The sequence below is a fragment of the Phoca vitulina genome, unplaced genomic scaffold (assembly GCF_004348235.1).
Source record: "Phoca vitulina isolate PV1807 unplaced genomic scaffold, GSC_HSeal_1.0 scaffold5, whole genome shotgun sequence".
Taxonomy (NCBI): domain Eukaryota; kingdom Metazoa; phylum Chordata; class Mammalia; order Carnivora; family Phocidae; genus Phoca; species Phoca vitulina.
The window spans coordinates 11,510,745-11,530,344 of NW_022589708.1; the positions used below are offsets into that span (position 1 = coordinate 11,510,745).

At 40.3% G+C, this 19,600-nt stretch overlaps 1 protein-coding gene across 1 annotated transcript in view; it reads right to left on the reverse strand.

Moving 5' to 3' along the window:
• The window catches only part of CLYBL (citrate lyase beta like), a 243,245-nt gene that overhangs the window by 165,975 nt on the left and 57,670 nt on the right, over positions 1-19,600 (reverse strand). The gene's annotated exons all lie outside the window — the stretch shown is intronic.

A 19,600-nucleotide genomic window follows, 5' to 3' on the forward strand; every position in this document is an offset into this window, starting at 1 on the left:
ATGGTGAGGATTCTAAGCACTTTCTTAAAATGAAAGAATGAATGAATAAAGAAAATAAACAAATCACTGGATTCATTGCTCAACCTCAATACCTCCTGGACATGAAGGATGGACACTGAATTCCCACATTCTGAAACAATTATTACTCCCTACAGTCCATACAAATAGCATTCTAAAAACTTACGGGCTTAAAGCTCTGTGCAGCAGTGTGGGTTTCAGGTTTTGAAGATTTTAGAAACACCTGTTGTGTTCCCACCACCCCCAGGGATGTGTGTGACCATCACCTGGGGTGCTTGTACTTATTTGTCCTTCAAGCGATTTGGGAGCAGTGACTAAAAAACCTTTTATCTCTATATCCCTAGAACCAGCAGCACACAGACAGGACTCAACAGGTGACTGTGGAAGGAAGGAAGGAAGGAAGGAAGGAAGGAAGGAAGGAAGGAAGGAAGGAGAGGAAAGGAGGGATGGAGGAAGTCAGTCACTATTTGCTTATAATGAGCTTCTAGCCTAATTCTTCAAGCTTTCGTTTTTCTTTTTATTTTTTTTTTTAAGATTTTATTTTTTAAAATAATCTCTACAACCAATGTGGGGCTTGAACTCACAACTCAAAGATGAAGTGTTGCATGCTCTACTGACTGAGCCAGCCAGGTGCCCCTCTTCAAGCCTCCTTATTTGTCCATTTTCTTATCCGGAGGTGTTAATATACTAAGAAAAAATTGGGGGAGTGCTTGGGTGGCTCAGTCAGTTGAGCGTCTGCTTCAGCTCAGGTCATGATCCCAGGGTCCTGGGATTGAGCCCCAAGGCGTGCTCCCTGCTCAGCGGGGAGCCTGCTTCTCCCTCTGCCCCTCCCCCTGCTTGTGCTTGCTCTTTCTCTCTCCGTCAAATAAATAAATAAAATCTTTAAAAAAAAGAAAGAAAAAAGAAAAGTTTTTGGTATTCTAGTGTCATTTTTACAAGTCAAATTGGTTAAACACTGGCAATTTCCTATGGTTCAATCTAATACACAGTCACAAAAAAGAATATCATTTTGACCCTGTTTCATTACACAAGATACATTTTAAACTTGGGGCTCTGAAAGCTCCTTCAGGGACCACCAACTGAGAGGTAAGGGGGAGGATTTCTGATCCCCAATGAACTCCTACAAAAAAAATAAGTCAGAGTTTCTATATAAGAGTTGGTTTGAGGGGCGCCTGGGTGGCTCAGTCGTTAAGTGTCTGCCTTCGGCTCAGGTCATGATCCTAGGGTCCTGGGATCGAGCCCCACATCGGGCTCCCTGCTCAGCAGAGAGCCTGCTTCTTCCTCTCCCACTCCCCCTGCTTGTGTTCCCTCTCTCGCTGTGTCTCTCTCTGTCAAGTAAATAAATAAAATCTTTATTTGAAAAAAAAAAATGGTCTTTTGGTCAAGGAATCAATGCTTAAGGTTTTTACTTACAGTTCATTCAAAAACCAAAGTGCTTTACAAATTTTCATGCTATCTACCATCAGGACATCTAGGAGAGCCATCTGCAGAAGAGGCTACCATGTTGGAAATTTTGCATGGGGCAGTAGGTTAGAAACTCAAAGCAATAATCCAAGAGTTAGTCAGGAAAAACACTAAATCCAGAAAGTACTTACTAACCCAAGCCTTTCTGCACAGTGTCTCTACCACCCTGCTGCCTCTAACCAAACAGGACACTGTAGGTCTCCATAGGACAGAAAGCTTTTGTTGAAGTAGGAGGCTGACAGCTATTTGTGATGAGGGGTTTTTGTTTATTTGTTTGTTATTCAAATAACTTTCCCCCTGAGGAAATTCAAAGGGAAAATGTCAGAAGTCTGTGATTAATGATTTTTAAAATAGATGGGATCCTCCCTATTGAAAAGTATGTATTGAAAGGGAATCTACCCTACTAAATATTAGATTCTCATAAGTTTGATATTAATTATTTCAAAAGAGTTGTGCTTTTGAGTCCGATAAATGACAGGAGGGTCTAAGTTTCAACATCCTGTTCGGCAACATTCTCAAATCATAATGATAAACAGAACTGGAACACTGATGATGTGACCAACTGGTGATGGGGAGTCGTCCAGTTCTCTTATCCCCCAAGCTGTGCAATATTAATGTGCTTCCTAAAATAGTGTTAAAATTAAAAAAAGAAAAAGAAAAGTACATGCTGTTGGGGACGGGGATAAGGTAGTGATGGGCGGGGGAGGTTAAGGGAAGATTCCAGAAAGAAAAACCTACACCAAAAACTACCTTCTTTTTCTTTTTTTAAGGTTCCTTTTAATCGGCTCTTAAAGCAAAGGCAGAAGCTGAAAACATTCCATGTAAATGAACAGCAAAGAACTCCAAATGCTTAGCCGACCAGAACACCGAAAGAGCTTGTTTGGTACCGCCAGGCATGACCAGCTTTAGTGGATTTAACAATAAAAAAGAAGATGGCGCCAAATGACCAAACTACATGCAACTTTCCCTTCTAGCAAGAAAAGTGGATAAAACTTTCCACTGGGTGTGGGGGGAGGGTCTAGAGAGATAAAATGCTACTTAACACAACAATGTGAATAGCATTTAGGCCACATGCAAATTTCATCCACAGAGCTTGCAAATGGAATGCAATTTACTGCTTAGAGGATGTAACCTATTTGAATCTAGAGAGCTAATTAATAAAACAGTCTAAAACAGAATACAGAGTTAATTGCCATCCCCCTCCTGGTCTATTTCAACTTGGTTCTTTATACTTGCTGTTAAACAAAATTCCAAATATTGTTATAGCAATCATGTTTCAGTTATCTTAAGAAAAGGCAAGTTAGGTTTCGATCAAATTAAGTCTTTTAAAAACACTTGAAAAGTTGAATCTGCTTTTCTCCTCAGAGCTTGTTCTGTGATGGATAAAAATTTCAACTATAAAGGTTTCAAGTCAGGTCGCATCTGGGAAGTAAGAGTAAATAAATGTGACTGTTCAGTAAATAGTGCTAGATTTCTTTTTTTCAATTACTAAGGTTGAAATAATTGAGTACAATCTTCAAAAACCATACTCTCATTTATAGATACAGTTGGGCACATGAGATGTGAAACCTACTCCTTCCTTGCTGTGAGTCATGGAATTAAAGATAGCAGGGATTTTTATCTCCAATTTTCCTCTTGACTTTTTCTTCCCTTAAGCATACCTGCACTAAATAATTTTTGTTTTTCACTGATAACAAGAGAAATTTGAGCCAGATTATTTCCTTTGGGCCAACCTGTCAATGATTACAAGGATACTTTTTCAAAAGATCCTGCAAATAGTGTACCCAAGGCTCATTCTCGATCCTATTTCCCCCTGAAGCTTGCTGAAGGAAAGCATGATGCTTCTCCCTTCTGTCTTGGTATACGGGCTTCGTGCTTCTGGAATCCTGAAATTGATTATGAACTGTGGCCATTTTCCAATAACTAGGCTTAAAATGTCAAAGACTCTCTAAGAGGTTTTTGAGTGTAAGAAGACATTTTATGGGGGTGCCTGGGTGGCTCAGTCGGTCGGCTCAGGTCATGATCCCAGGGTCCTGGTCGGCGGGAGCCTGCTTCTCCCTCTCCTTCCCCGTTCATGCTCTCTTCTTGCTATCTCTGTCGCTATCTCTGCCTCTCTCTCTCTCTCTCAAATAAATAAAATCTTAAAAAAAAAGAAGAAGAAGAAGAAGAAGAAGAAGAAGAAGACATTTTAAGAATTGTATTAAGCCCCAACGACTAGATCCTGGGAACCCTACCTTTCAGCCAAAGAATAATTTCTAAGAATGGAAGGGGCAATGTCTGGGGTGTGAGGCTTATTCTATGGTGAGTCCTTCAAAACCTGAGTGGGCAAACCTGGAGAATGCAGGTCTTCCCCTGGCCACAGTCCCAAAGGTGCATCTATCTACCACTGGCTTTCGTCAAGATGAATCATGGTGTTGAATAATTTCAGGAAAACAACTCATATGCCAAAATACGATTGCCGAGATATTTGGAATAATGCGATTTAGCACTTCATGTAATTGTACTTTCTGATTTTACAAATAAGGAAAACAGTTGCCTACTGACCATTAGAGCTTTTGTTTTATGCTGTAATTCCTGGAACAGCTATATTCCCTACCCTTTAGGCCCTGTAAAAGCTGGAAGAGATACAATGAGCACACTTCTCTCTAAGTCACCACCTTCTCACTCTCCATTCACATGTTATTCTTCTAGCAATGACAAATTGGTACACTAAAAAATACGTGACTAAAGAAAAACCAAAGGAATGATATCATTAGCGAATGCTAATTCAGATAAAGATACAATGCTTAAAAAGTCCAACTTGTCATATGTAAAATTATTTTAATGACATATTCAAGAAGAACCTGAAGATTATGCTGCCAAGAAGGCAATACGTTTAAGGCAATCCTACAAAGTATATGAAATCACAGACTGTCATATCCTGTAACTATTTTAATTTTAAAAGCTCAGTTTACAAATATATACCAATATTTTTCTCACTTTTAATCACTCCCCCACTGTTTCAGCATAAGAGCTAAAATAACCTAAAACGGCCCCCTAAAACACACACAGCAAGTCTGTTACACAGATCTAGAAAACAAAAAATGTATGAAGGAAAGGATTTTTAAAATAATCTGAAACCGAGTAGCAAAAAAATGTGTATAGATTCTAGGTTTTAGCTACTAATAAAAAATTTTCCTGAGAAAATTGTACTTTAAAGCAACTCTAAATGAAAATGCATATAATTAAGGGAAAGACCATTGCTTCAAACAGATTGACTGTCTTTAACAAGTTTCTCTCTTCCGAGCTACTCAGATATGCTATATTTCCTAATTATCACCTTTTAAGGGCCATCTGGGCCCATTCCTCCCCATCAGGGGGCAATTCCATTTGCATTGTTCCTGGGTTGAGTCATGATCAAGTAGTCTGGTGGTAAAGTTCATTAGAAATTAGAACAGAAGCATTCAACCCAACACAGTAAACCAAGTATCTGATACTCAGGCACCCACAGGAGAGATGCTAAGCACTTCTACACATTCTCACATAACCAACAAGTCTTCCATGTGCATTTTATCAAATTGCTTAAAGAAACATTCAGCCTAGTCCCTGACCAGGTATGAAATGAAAATTTGATTAAGTCTCCTCATACTGCAAAATATTTCTCAATTAAGGCAACATAACTGTAGTCCCTTATGCCTTTTCGTTCAAGTCTATTAAAAACCCTTTAATGATTCCCTCATTTAGCCTACCATTCACTAGCAGTATACTACTTCCTTCCTGTAGAGAACACACAAGAATTATCCTAATTGTATTTTCTGTGAAATGAATGCACATTACAGAGAAAGCGTATCCAACCCACAGACCGACGCTGACGGGTATAGGTTCCAAAGAGCATTCCCTTTTGTCCTCATCAATAGATCATCCTATACATTCACACGCTCTTTACAAACATGTTTGTGAGTCAAAGGCAGACTTGGCCCCTAAATATGCTAGATGGTTTAGGCAGCTTGCCCTTCAGCAGGGCTGATTGGAAAAGGCATGGCTAATTCAAGGCAGCCGTATATAAGAGTTCCTGCTTCATACCTCGTAAGGTCTGATACATAAAACTCAGGAAATAGTTACCTGCTTCATCTTGCAATTTCTGAGCCTAACTTGCAATGGCCATCTTAATCTGAAATGCCAGCCTATTGAGATCAGGAAGGAGCGCTCCCCGCTGAGACCCACAGCCTCATCGAGCTACACCTTAGTCTTGCAAATGAAGACAGCTGCAGCAGGCCCTAATCTATGCAAGGCAGGTGTAGCCCTGGGGCTCTCTGCAAGTGACCCTAGGAGTTCTTAGGGCTGTGAAGTTAAGAAGCTACTGTCATAAAAAGAACGATTTCATAGCCTCTCATTATTGAGGTTACTATGCTTTTTAAAGGAACAATGGCTTATTTCCTCCCATTTGTACCTTGATATTCTCCCCTGCCTTTCTGAAATTCCCTTATTTAGACAGTCCCTAATTCTGACCCCAGCTGGGACACTTCCAATCAGTGGCATAGCTCACACTTAACTGATGCTATTTGCTCAATGTTATGTTGAAAAATTGGTTCTACATCAAGTTCTCCATTTTTTTTTAAGATTTTATTTACTTATTTGAGAGACAGAGAGATCACGAGCGAGAGAGAGAGCACAAGCAGGGAGGAGAGGGAGAAACAGGCTCCCTGTAAGCAGGAAGCCCGACGCAGGGCTCGATCCCAGGACCCTGAGATCATTAACCGCCTGAGCCACCCAGGCGCCCCTCAAGTTCTCCAGTTTTAACACCTATCCTAAAATCTACTATTCAGACATTAGCAGAGATTTCAGGAGAAAACCATGCCTGTAGGATCTTTCCGAGATAATGAATAAAAATAATTCAATACTCCTTAGTAAAAGATCTATAGCAAAACAGTAGCACTGAAACTGAGCCAACAATAATTAACTCAAGAAGTAGTCACCGAGTCCCCCACTTCCTCTCTCATCCTCCTCCCCTCTGAATGTGTTGAAACAAATATATCTATGTTGGAGGCCAGTTCCTAGTCTCGAGTGTCTCCCAAAGGGCCAAGGAAACAGAACTCCAGAGATGTTTCTGCCCTAAGAGGAATTAGAGTGCACCCTGAGTCCTTGGCTGGGTCACCAGCAAGGTCACCAGCTGATTCCATGCCAACCTGTGAGCTGAGCATATGTGTAAGGTTCCAGGCAGAGAGGGAACTCAGCAAACCTTAAGGCTTATCCCTGGGAAGATCCCTCTATCTGACGGAGGGAAGTTTTGCTCAGATGATACTTAAATTATGTAGACTTCAGCAGAAGAGGTAGTTGCAAACCCAAAACCTTGTATGTGATTATACTGAAAGTTTGTCAGTAAATGTCTTTTTTTTTTAATGGCATTACTTTAAGGCATACTTTAAAAACCTGGAAGCTGATATATTAATTTTGAAATAAAGGTAATAAATATTTTTAAAAATTTGGATTTTCTTAAAGAATTATTTTAGGGGCACCTGGGTGGCCCAGTTGGTTGGGTATCCAGCTCTTGGTTTCAACTTAGTTGTGATCTCAGGTCGCGATCTCAGGGTTTTGAGCCCCGCATCAGGCTCCATGCTAAGTGCGGAGTCTGCTTAGGATTCCCTCTCCCTCTGCACGACGCCCCCCCCACCCCACCCCCACCCCCGGGCGCTAGTTCTCTCTCTTAGATAAATAAATAAATCTTTAAAAAAAAAAATTTAAGAATAATTTTAGAACTTATTTTTTAGTGGTCCTATATATTTTCTTCCCTTTTACTTTTGAAATACACTAACAGGCATTTTTTTTCAATTCCTATAAAACTGTTGAGTTTTTATAAAAGTATAAAATTTGAAACAAGTGCAGAAAGCCTGTAAATGTACCAGAAATACCAGGCTACACTTCCATACCCATTACTTCTAACAATTTCACAAGAAGGAGCACATTTTCATGAGTTGTGTGATGTTTTAGCAACAAGACTCCTATGGGCTTTAATGGAAGTCACACAGCTAAAAGTCCATGCACCACTTTGAAAATTTAAGAGTAATTGCTAAGTCCCCCTTAGAGGGTCATAGAAATATTAAAAACCAAAGTATTTTGCTAAGAACTCCAATTATGCCTGAAGGCTTACATCAGATTTTATAAAATGATTGGTCACATATATAATGTACTCTAAGACTGTTTTATTGGCTGGTTGTTTTCTTTATAAAAGAGGGTCTTTGTGAAATCCTGTCTGAAAGGGAACATACAATACAGTGAACTTCAGTTCTAATGTTCACTTAAGGCCATGGCTCAATCTTACAGGGGAGGTGTATGTGAGAAAAAGATGGATTTAAGAACATTTTATCTTGTTATTTGTAGACTTGGAGGGGATCATTTAGTTCTCTGTTCCATCAGGCTGGTGGATTTTGAGGAAATACATTAAACTGTTGAACATAACCAATCCACCCTGATGAACATTCTTCCTAAGAATCCGTTTTGACTAGCTGAGCCAGTACAACAGACCCTCTGCGTGTGACGCAGTGGCAGGCTTTGTCTGAGAATCCCCGTCCTAGTAGAACCTCTGATTTCTTTTCAGAATCATGCACAAAAAGGTTTATTAATTTGGGGGAAAAACCCAGCATTTCTACTTTAATTTTTAAAAGAAATTTTGTTTTATTTATTTATTTTTAAAGTATTTTATTTATTTATTTGACAGAGAGAGACACAGCGAGAGAGGGAACACAAGCAGGGGGAGTGGGAGAGGGAGAAGCAGGCTTCCCGCTGAGCAGGGAGCCCGATGCGGGGCTCAATCCCAAGACCCTGGGATCAAGACCTGAGCTGAAGGCAGACGCTTAACGACTGAGCCACCCAGGCGCCCCAGAAATTTTAAATAATTTCAAACTAATAGAAAAGCTGCAAGGATAGCACAAAAAAATTCCTGAATACCCCTTACCCAGATTTGCCAATTGTTAACATTTTTTCACATTTGCTTTATCATTACTGCCCTCTATTGATTGACTGATTGATGTTCATATATTATGTATATATTTATTTTTCTTCTGAACCATTTGTAAATTGTATTCATTGTGCTCCTTTACCCCTAAATACTTCCCCAAACCAAGGATACTCTCCTACACAACTGCACTAAAATGATCAAAATCAGGAAATAGAACAGAGATACAATGCTGTTGTCTATTCTGTAGTCCTTATTGAAATTTCATCAATTGTCCCAATAATGTGATTTATGTCCATTTTTTTCTGACCCAATCCCAAATCACTAACTGCATTTAGTTTTCATGCCTCTTCAGACTCAGTAAATTGCAATACTACGTATTTTTTTTAAAGATTTTATTTATTTATTTGACAGAGAGAGACACAGCGAGAGAGGGAACACAAGCAGGGGGAGCGGGAGAGGGAGAAGCAGGCTTCCCGCGGAGCAGGGAGCCCGATGCGGGGGCTCGATCCCAGGACCCTGGGATCATGACCTGAGCAGAAGGCAGACGCCTAACGACTGAGCCACCCAGGCGCCCCTAAAATTTTTAAAAAGTAATTATTTTTTTCTTTCTTTAATGGGATAAGAAAGAGCACGTAGGAGAGGCACAGTAAAACATCATGAAAAATGTGATGCATTTTCACAACTGAGCTATTTATTTGGTTCAAGCCTGATGCAAACATAACTAAGGTTTCAGGCTAGGGAGACAAACACAAGAGGTCTGTTGTGAGGCCCCAGACTAGACCCTTGATCTCAGTGGCCGCATCATGTCTGTGCTGGTCAGAGGAAAGACTAGGTACGGGGCAAAGGCGCAGTGAGTAGCACTCGAAAACACACTCTAAATTCCTATTCTACCCTGGTGAAATCAGCATCATTCAATGAAGGAAACACACTGGATACCTCAGGATCTTACTTAGGTATAAAACAAATAAGGTTATCTACTAATCCTAACAAACTCTAGGTTTTGGGTTAGGGGGTGAGAGATTTGGTCTGTGAGCTGACCAGTCCTTGGTAATTATTTTTGGGGGCCTTTTATAAGACTTGGTCAACTGAGGCATCATTCTTTTATTCTAATACAACAGAAATATCAGTCAAGCAATTGCTATCCTAACCCCACTAATGCCATTTCATCAGGCTATGTTATTTACCTTCTAAATTGATTCACAAAACATTTTACATGGGATCTATGATATGGGAATACATTTTTACAGAAAGGTGCACTGCATCCTTAGAGACTTGCAGGCATGAGCACCGAGAAGTACAATGGGTGCTCTAGAAATCAAAAAGATGGGATCAGATATTCTCTTGTGAGTGTGTGGAGGAAGACATTGTTTTTAAGAATGCCCCGCCGTTTGCTGTCATAGGCGTTGCCATTGTGAAATTCTCCCATTAGTAGGCCAACTTCAAGCCACCATTACCCATGAAAATACCAGCCAGTAAAAGCTACTTTATAGCAGTTTGCTTTCATCCAAAGTCATGAATGCAAAAGTTTCTAGCACAAATACTGAAAAATGCAAATTGAGCAACCTAAATTTTTTTTTAAAAGATTTTATTTATTTATTTGACAGAGAGAGACAAAACAAGAGAAGGAACACAAGCAGGGGGCGTGGGAGAGGGAGAAGCAGGCTTCCCGCTGAGCAGGGAGCCTGATGCGGGGCTCGATCCCAGGAGCCTGGGATCGTGACCTGAGCCAAAGCCAGATGCTTAACGACTGAGCCACCCAGGCGCGCCGACAATCCTAAATTTTTATATTAACTATTGCACCACTAATAAAACATGGCCATTTAGGTATTGTTATTTAGGTTCTAAGTATACACACTGGACAGTAGTAACACTGCTCTTTAAAAAATGCTGTTTCTGGGGTGCCTGGGTGGCTCAGTCATTAAGTGTCTGCCTTCGGCTCAGGTCATGGTCCCAGAGTCCTGGGATCGAGCCCCGCATCAGGCTCCCTGCTCAGCGGGAAGCCTGCTTCTCCCTCTCCTACTCCCCCTGCTTGTGTTCCCTCTCTTGCTGTGTCTCTCTCTGTCAAATAAATAAATAAAATCTTTTTAAAAAAAATACTGTTTCTCACACCAGGACCTGGTTGGCCAAATATTTTCTTTGGATGAAGTTTAACAATGGGCACCTGGAAATCTAAGGGCAGCTGCTGGATTCTGCATCTAGTTAATGGCCAGAGGAATCCATAGATACGCCTTTCTTCCCATTTCTAGCAGCTATTTCCCTCACTCTACCCGCTCCGTTTTGGAAAGAGAAAAAAAATATGGTTTATATAAAGTGGGTTGTGGTTACTCATTACATGACACTTGGACAGATGTGTCATTTGCAGACATAATAGGTCTGTGTTTCACCACCCCCTACACAATTACTCAGATCACCATCTGAGGACCTGTAAGAGTGATTCAAAAGGTAAAATCAAAGTCCCAGCACAGTGGACATCTGAGTAATACTCTGGTAAACAGAAGCACAGATCTGCCAAGTGACGAAGATGTAAGCAGAATACCCCAAAAGGCCACAGTGTTAAAGATGAGGTTGGGGACATGACCATTTCTTGAGGCCTAAGGAAAGTTCAAGTCTCCTTTTCTAACATGTATCTAGGGCAGAGTTTAGTTAACTGTACAATTTAAGTCACAAGGCTTTCTCTAAGGAACAGCATATCAGCAATATGAGCAGCTGAAATATTCTGAATGAGAAAACCCAGTTTGCTGCACACATGCTCAGTTTTTCACTGCATGGAGCAAGGATCCAGTACATACTAGATCCTCATCAGATGTCTGTGAGAAACATGCTAAGAAAATTCTCCTGCACTTTCTGTTTTTAAAGAGTTAATCTACGTGAAAATATCAGGAGAGTAAAATATTTCACACTAACTCCTGCCACCTACCTTTTCTCTAATTATACAAAAGATGATTGTAACAAATCCACTCTGGTAGTCTCCTAAAACAAAAAAGATAATAATACTATCCTAATTTTAGTTTTGTCGTAGAAAAGGCAAATTGGTGCATAATTAACAATTTGTTGGTGCAAATACATCTGCATCTTTTAATTGGTGTTAATTAGATTAGGACTAAAATTTCTTTAATCCTCTATCTTGCCTTTTTTGATGCAAACTAATTTTCTCAGCTGGATGTCAAAGTTTCCCATTAATTACACTTTTCTAACAGGAGCGTCTTCAACCAGGGAGAATCAAACATATAGAGAACAGCAGTTTTCAGAAGGACTAGGGACCAACCTTTTGGGGAAAATAATGTGAGAACTGACACCTGGGAGATAACGAGTGAATTCACTCAAATTCACTGGTGAAGCAGGGCTAGCACAATTAGCAAATCAGGGACTGTCCGGTACTTGAGAGCCTCCAGCATTTGGTAGCTGTAAATAACACTCTGAAATGTAACTCTGCCACACAGTGCAGATGTTAGAGCAGACTTTCTGAAACAACAATGACAAAATGTTTAGCCTTACAGTTAAGAAGATAACCTGCTTTTAAATCCCAAGAATAACAATATGCTGCCTTTTAATTCTATTACCTAGGAGCCATTCAAAATACTCAATATACCCACTTTCCGTGGAAAGCGAATGCAAATGTAAACCAGCGTAGGTGAACTATGTTCCACATTTCATATGGTTTTCTCCAAATATTGTAACTCTTCTACAATTGTTAACATGTTTGGGGGAAAAGACACAAAATATATTCAATATCCTTTATGGCAAGGTGACCCGAAATAAAATTTTATATAGTCAAAAGGATTTTTGATAGTTCTTTATCCATCTCTTTGACTATGCAGCAGTGATGATTGAAACCTGATGTGTACTGCAAAAAAAGGCTATAAAACATTTTATGTACAAATAAAACAGTAGCCATTAAGTTTTGCTATGAAGTCTGAGTAGATATTCAGTATGAAAACATGATAAAACAACTGTAAACTGATTGTGATCAAATGTAATTACAATGACTTGTCTCCAATGAATGACATGAACTAAACATAGTCACAGACTTCTCCAAAATTAATTTGGGCAAAGAACCAAGAGAACACTATATCCTTTCTTCACTAAAGGCATTTTGCCAAATAAATTGCAAACACACAAGCTTTAATAACCACAGCCAAAAAAGCACTTGGGAACTCATTATGGAAATGTTTAAAACCACACACACACACACACACACGTGATCATATTTGATAAAACTCTTTCATATTAATATAATTCCACTGAAAAAGCTATGTTTGAGATTTTTAATTGGTACTCCCCAGAAGTAAATCCAAAGACTGATAGGCAATTACAAGTAGTTGCTTTTTTCTCAAAGTTAATGTATTTGGCTGCCTTTCCTGGCTTCTTTATTTTGAAGATGCTGTAAGAAAATCTACTTGAAAATTTTATGTAGCTAGAAGTAAACAATGACCTAGATTCTGAAATAACCTTATATTCTCAGTAAGCCAATGGCAGGTGGATTCTCTCCTTCACTCTCTGCCCTCTTTGATGGAGCCTACTACTATATAGCATTATGCTCAAAAACAGAACAAAGAGAAATATCCATTCATTTAGCACTGCAGTACCTCAACAGTAACTATGGCTAAAATAGCTCTAGAAATGTAGGGATCTGGGAAAGAAAAAAGGACTACAGGTGCTCTAGGTCCCACTTCTCAACTTTGTCTCTTTTTTTTTTTACCTCTAGCTCTGAAATTGTGATAACATTGATATAGGCTATTTGGTAATATTAACAAGAAAGTAGAAATCTAATTCCACTCCTAAGTATATACCCTAGAAAACATATGTCCACACAAAAACTTGTATACAAATGTTCGTAACAGTGTTACAATGACTAAAATGCAGAAACAACCCAAATGTCCATCAACTGATCATCCATACAAGGAAACATTATTTAGCCATAAAAAGAAATAAAGTCCTGGGGCGCCTGGGTGGCTCAGTCACTAAGTGTCTGCCTTCAGCTTAGGTCATGATCCCAGGGTCCTGGGATTGAGCCCTGCATTGGGCTCCCTGCTCCGCAGGAAGCCTGCTTCTCCCTCTCCCACTCCCCCTGCTTGTGTTCCCTCTCTTGCTGTCTCTCTCTCTGTCAAATAAGTAAATAAATAAATCTTTTGAAAGAAAAAAAAGAAATAAAGTACTGATGCATGCTAGAACATGGATGAACCTTGAAAACATTATGCTAAGGGAAAGACATCAGTCACAAAAGACCACATTTTATGATTCCATTTATATGAAATATCCAGAATAGGCAAATACATAGAAACAGAAAATAGATTAGTGGATGCCTAGGCGTGGAGAGTTTGCAGAGCAATGACTGCTAATAGGTATGATGTTTCTTTTAGGGGTGATGAAAATGTTGTAAAATTAACTGTGGTAATGGTCACTCAACTCTGTAAATAGACTAAAAACCATTGAATTGCACACTGTAAGTGGGTAAACTATATGATATATAAATTGCATTTTTTTTTAAGATTTTATTTATTTATTTGAGAGAGAGAGAACAAGAGAGAGAGAGAGAGCACATGAGAGGGGGGAGGGTCAGAGGGAGAAGCAGATTCCCTGCTGAGCAGGAAGCCCGATGCGGGACTCGATCCTGGGACTCCAGGATCATGACCTGAGCCGAAGGCAGTCGCTTAACCAACTGAGCCACGCAGGCGCCCCATAAATTGCATTTCAATAAAGTTGTTACACATGTATTTTTAAAAGTACCGATCCCTTACACTTTTGGTCCTTTTAATGTATGCTTCAGTAGAAGCATATACAGTATTTCCAGAAGTAAATACAGTATTATTTAAAATTTCTCCTCCTCTGAAGAGGAAAAACCCATACCTCCTTCAAATCTGCTCTTGTTGAGGCCACCAATGACCCCCATGTTGCTAAGTGTATTAGCTAATTCTCAGTTCCTAAATTACTTGACCTACCAGCACCATGTAGCATGAACACCGCCCCCACCCATCTTGATACATTGTGTTCACCTGATTTCCAGGACACACACTCCTTAGTTACAATCCTCTCTTACCGCTTGCTACTTCCCCATCTCCTTTGCTGGATCTTCCCTCCCACTTTCCCCCCCTACCCTGTCCCTTAATGTTGGGAGTGTCCCACAGTCAGCCCTGGGTCCACAGCCTCACACTCTTCCCACTGGGAGCCCACCTGTTCTTACTGGTTTAAATGCCACCACTATGCTAGCAACTTCCACGTGTAGCTCTCCAGTCCCGGCCACTCTTCCAAATTCTGGACTCCTACATTCAACTGCCAACTTGGCATTTCTACCTGATTTCTAGTAGAGAATCTAAAAGTCAACATGTCCAAAGTTAAACTCCTGATCCTCCTCCTCTGGCCCCAACACCCAAGGAAACCATGTTCCATCTCTAGCCTCTCCTATCTCATTTGAAGGCAACTAGAGCCAAAAACCTTGATAGTCACCCTTGACTTCTCTTTTATTTACAACCAAGAAACATTCAATTTGCCAGGAAGTTCTGTTGGTTCTGCTTCAGAATACATCCAAACTACATCTCACCACTTCCCACTCTGGTCTGAAACACCATCAGCCCTCAGCTGGCTCAAGGCAACCACCTCCTGACTGCTCTCCCTGCTTCTTCCCTCGTCCCTTACAGTCTATTCTCAACACTGGTTACAGAGGGACAGGCTTAAAATATGGGTCTTATCATGTCTCTCCTTTGCTCAAAACTCTGTGATAGTTCTCCCTTCACTTGTACTGGAAAAAATCCTTACAGCAATTTGGCACCCAATACTTCCTTCATCTCATCTCTTACTGCTTTGCCACCCCTCTCTCATTCCACTCCAGACCCATAAGCCTCCTTGCTATCCTTAGACACAGGGTGTTCCCTGTGTGTGCCTAGAGCACTCTTCTCCCAGGTATATGCATATATAAGAAGACATACTATAGAAGTCCATCCCTCCTTCAAGCCTTTGCTCATATTTCACCTTCTTAATGGGGCTTATCCTTAGTGTGCTATTTAAGATTGCAGCCTGCTTTCCCTTCCTCACCCCAGAGGAAGTTTCTTGGGCCCAGCTGCCTTTTCTTTCACCATCTTCTAAAATTCTGCATCTATTTATTTATTATCTCTGCTATTTGTTGTCAGGCTGCTAAAACATAAACTCCAGAAGGGCAGATATTTGTTCTTGTTCACTGATGGATCTCAAATGCCTAGAACAAGGTAGTTCCTCAATATATATTGGTTGGATGAATGAATGACTACTGAAATCCCACTGGACCTATCACCTGCCAACATTTGTTTAACGGTGACTTTATGAGGTAAGGGTATAAAATTTTGCTACACAGATTTTTACACGAAATGAACAGTGGAGAAAATTGATGTAAAGGGTTATTGCTGCTGTTTAGTATTATGGCCCTGAAACATGCGAGGTGACACAGAGGAGATTCTCTCAACTCCACAAGGCTTACAATAAAACTGTGGATGTTGAGATATTTACATTTGTCTGGCAAATGAAAATTCACAGGTAAAGGAGGAGAATGTGTTCTAGATTTCCCAAGAGCTAAGTACTAACATTTGAAGCAGAGAGAAAAGAGCAGATTATAGAGATGTCCATCAAACTAAAGTGATCTTCGAGATGCGTAGAGTTCTACAGTGGGGCTCCTCTCTGCAATGACATATGGAGATGGTCTTTAAACGGGGAGAGGTCCAAAATATCCTGTGTTACAAAAGGAGAAAAGTTAAAGTGACCTGTCTATCTTGTATATAACACTGGTCTTGTACGCAAAATGCATTGCTGAGTTTAGAAACGAGAACATATTGATTTTATTCACAATCTGCAACTTTAGAAATGTTGCATGAAACTTTCCAACGAAGACTGTGGAAGCACTGCCATATCCTAAGTAAAAATTTTATATATTCAAAACTTATTGTTACGGTGTTTCTTTTAAGATTTTGTTTATTCATTTGAGAGAGAGAGAGACAGCTATCGGCTAATAATATAGATCTATATTAAAGAGTGATATCGTCTTCTAAAAGACATGAGACAGATCCGACACTCAAGCACCACCCAGGAGGCCTGCACCGCCGGCTTCAGAGGTGACAACTCCCAACAAGAAGCAATCTCACCATCCCTGTATTCATAACTATCGCCAGCACAGGTGGTGCTTGGAGTCAAAATTAAAAATAAAACCATCAATGATCAATTACAATGTATACCTCTGGGCTTCAGCATGGCTAGAATCTAGCATCTTTTTTTTTTTCTTTTTTCAATCTTTTTTTCTTCTTTAATTACAAAAAGTCCATGTCATGTGCCAATACTAAGTCAAGAGGAGAGCTAGAATTTGCTCAGGCTCCTCGGGAATCACTGTAGTTTATGCTGGGTAAACACACATGAACATTTCTGAGTTCTATACTAGCTCATTAAACAGCTCTTAATATATTCAATATGATTCTTTATAACACACTTTCACATAAACTTTTATGGTTGTCCTGAAGTTTCATTTATATATAAATATCATTTAAAAAGATTAGTAGCCCCACAGAATGTGAAGGACTGAATAAAACGATCATGCTTATCATCTCAATATATCCCTTACTATCAGTAAACTTTCAATCACAAACCAAAATGTAGTAAATGGCTTCCATTACGATTGCTATCAATACTAATTATAATAAATCATAATTAATAATTATATGAGTTCTAACATTGTGCCAGGCAATGATCTGAGAAGCGTGGATATTTGGTCTCATTTGTTCATATAACAGTATCCTCATTTTCAAACGAGAGAACTGAGACAGAAAAATCAAATAACTTGCTTGGGGTCACGGGACAACAAATATGGTAACCATATTCTAACTTCCCGGGCCTATGTTCTTAGCCATAACTGTCTCTTGCCACCAAATTAAAACCAGGAAGCAAAGGAATGTGCATTAACTGCTCCAAAGTCACAATATCACTTACTAAAAGTTTGCATAGTAAGTTGCTTTCAGAATTGATTCATTTAGGGGCACCTGGGTGGCTCAGTCGTTAAGCGTCTGCCTTCGGCTCAGGTCATGATCCCAGAGTCCTGGGATCGAGCCCCGCATCGGGCTCCCTGCTCGGCGGGAAGCCTGCTTCTCCCTCTCCCACTCCCCCTGCTTGTGTTCCCTCTCTCGCTGTGTCTCTCTCTATCAAATAAATAAAATCTTTAAAAAAAAAAAAAAGAATTGATTCATTTATTCAGAAGTATTCATTGAGCACCTACTACATTTATACTATTAGACACGGAAAAGAAGAATAGAATAAGACACAGTTCTTGGCCTCAAAGCTGTAGGCTTGTGAGGGAGCTTCCCAAAGGGCAGTCAGAAGCCTGAAGGCATGAGTTGAGAACTGAAGGTGAACTGAGAGAAGATGAGATGAGGACTGTGTGCTTGGCAATGGGGTGCACAAATCAGTGACACGAGTCTAGGTAGAAGGAGAGGCTCTCACACATCTCTTCAATGTACAAATTTGGGTCCCTGTCACCTCCTAATAGAACTTTTGCAATCATTTCCTAACTTTAGCTTTTTGACTTCCAGTCTTTCCCTGGCCCCCACTGAGCCCTTGAGTTTATCTTATCCACTGCTATGCATTAATCTTCCTAAAATGCAATCATGTCCCTCCCCAGTTTGAAAACTTTCAGAAGCTCCTTCCAGCTCAGTTTCAATTCCTTGGCCTGGTAGTCCAGTCTTTCATTAAGTATCCCATCCTTCATTAAGGGTGGGTCTGATGGATGCTGCTTTTAGGGAATGTGTGTAGAAATTACAAACAGTTGGGGCACCTGGGTGGCTCAGTTGGTTAAGTGTCTGCCTTCAGCTCAGGTCAGATCTCAGGGTCCTGGGATCAAGCCCTATGTCGGGCTCCCTGCTCAGCGGGTAGTCTGCTTTTCCCTTTCCCTCTCCCTTTGCCCCTCCCCCCATTCATACTCTCTCAAATAAATAAATAAAATCTTTTAGTTATGTTTCAGGAAATTATAAACTGCGATGGGAAATTCTACATAATTTGGATAGTGAGAACTTCTTAAGCATCATTTATACACATGGAAATTTCTAACAGGCCTTCCACTAAAATTAAATAATATGAGAAAACATGCCTATAAGGAAACCTAACAGATTCACTAAGACTAAACTTGTCTTGCAGTTTTAGGAACTCTGTGTCTAATCCTGAGATGCGTACTGTGTGGGGTGCAGAATACCGTTTATATCTCAGTAACAGTTCTTAAAAAGCTAAAAATAGGGATCTTTATAGGGAATGAAAAAGAAACTTTATGACATCCATGCAGTTGAAGGCAGGCTCTCAGTGAACTAGGAAATCTTTCAAAGATGAAGAAAATGAAACAATAACTTGAAACCCCCATCCAACTTTACATTTCCTATTTGGAAAACTAGGGTTCTTAGGGATACCCAACTTTTTTAAGCCTTATGACTTTTTTCTTTGATTCTTAAAAGATACTCTGAAAAGAGCCTGTGGAATTCTTGCCAATGGCTAGAGAGGGTTCTAGAAAGAATGGGCAACCCACACGTTCGTCACAGCACTCTGGGTCCTTACTACCTCACCACCTGTTCAAAGCTAAGGCCCTACAAGAACACCAGTGGTTCTGTTCAACAGCTGAGGACACTTCCAGGGGCTCCATCTCCTACCTTCCACTCTGAATCCAGCTTTCAGATTGCTCTGAATCTGACTCTTGTTCCTGTAACTCTTCATCTATGTGAATACCTTGATTTGACTGTACCCTGGCCTTTGAGTTTGGCTTTATCCCTTAATCCTATTTCCTGGTTTGGCTCCTGGACCTGGCCACGAAATGCTCAGTTCAACCTCCAGAAGCCAGGTTGGGGTTGCTGTGCCAGTCTCATGCCAAGGAGGGAATGTAGACACAGGCAATGAAGAGAGCAGTTTTCCTCTTTCTTCTATCTACCAAAACACAGTCATCTAGTCCAAATGGCCAACAGTTCATTAACAGTGAAGTATTATTTTTGCTCATTTTATTTTAAGATTTTATTTATTTATTTGACGGAGAAAGAGACAGCGAGAGAGGGAACACAAGCAGCAGGAGTGGGAGAGGGAGAGGCAGGCTTCCTGCCAAGCAGGGAGCCCGATGCGGGGCTCCATCCCAGGACCCTAGGATCATGACTTGAGCCGAAGGCAGACGCTTAACGACTGAGCCACCCAGGCGTCCCTGCTCCTCAC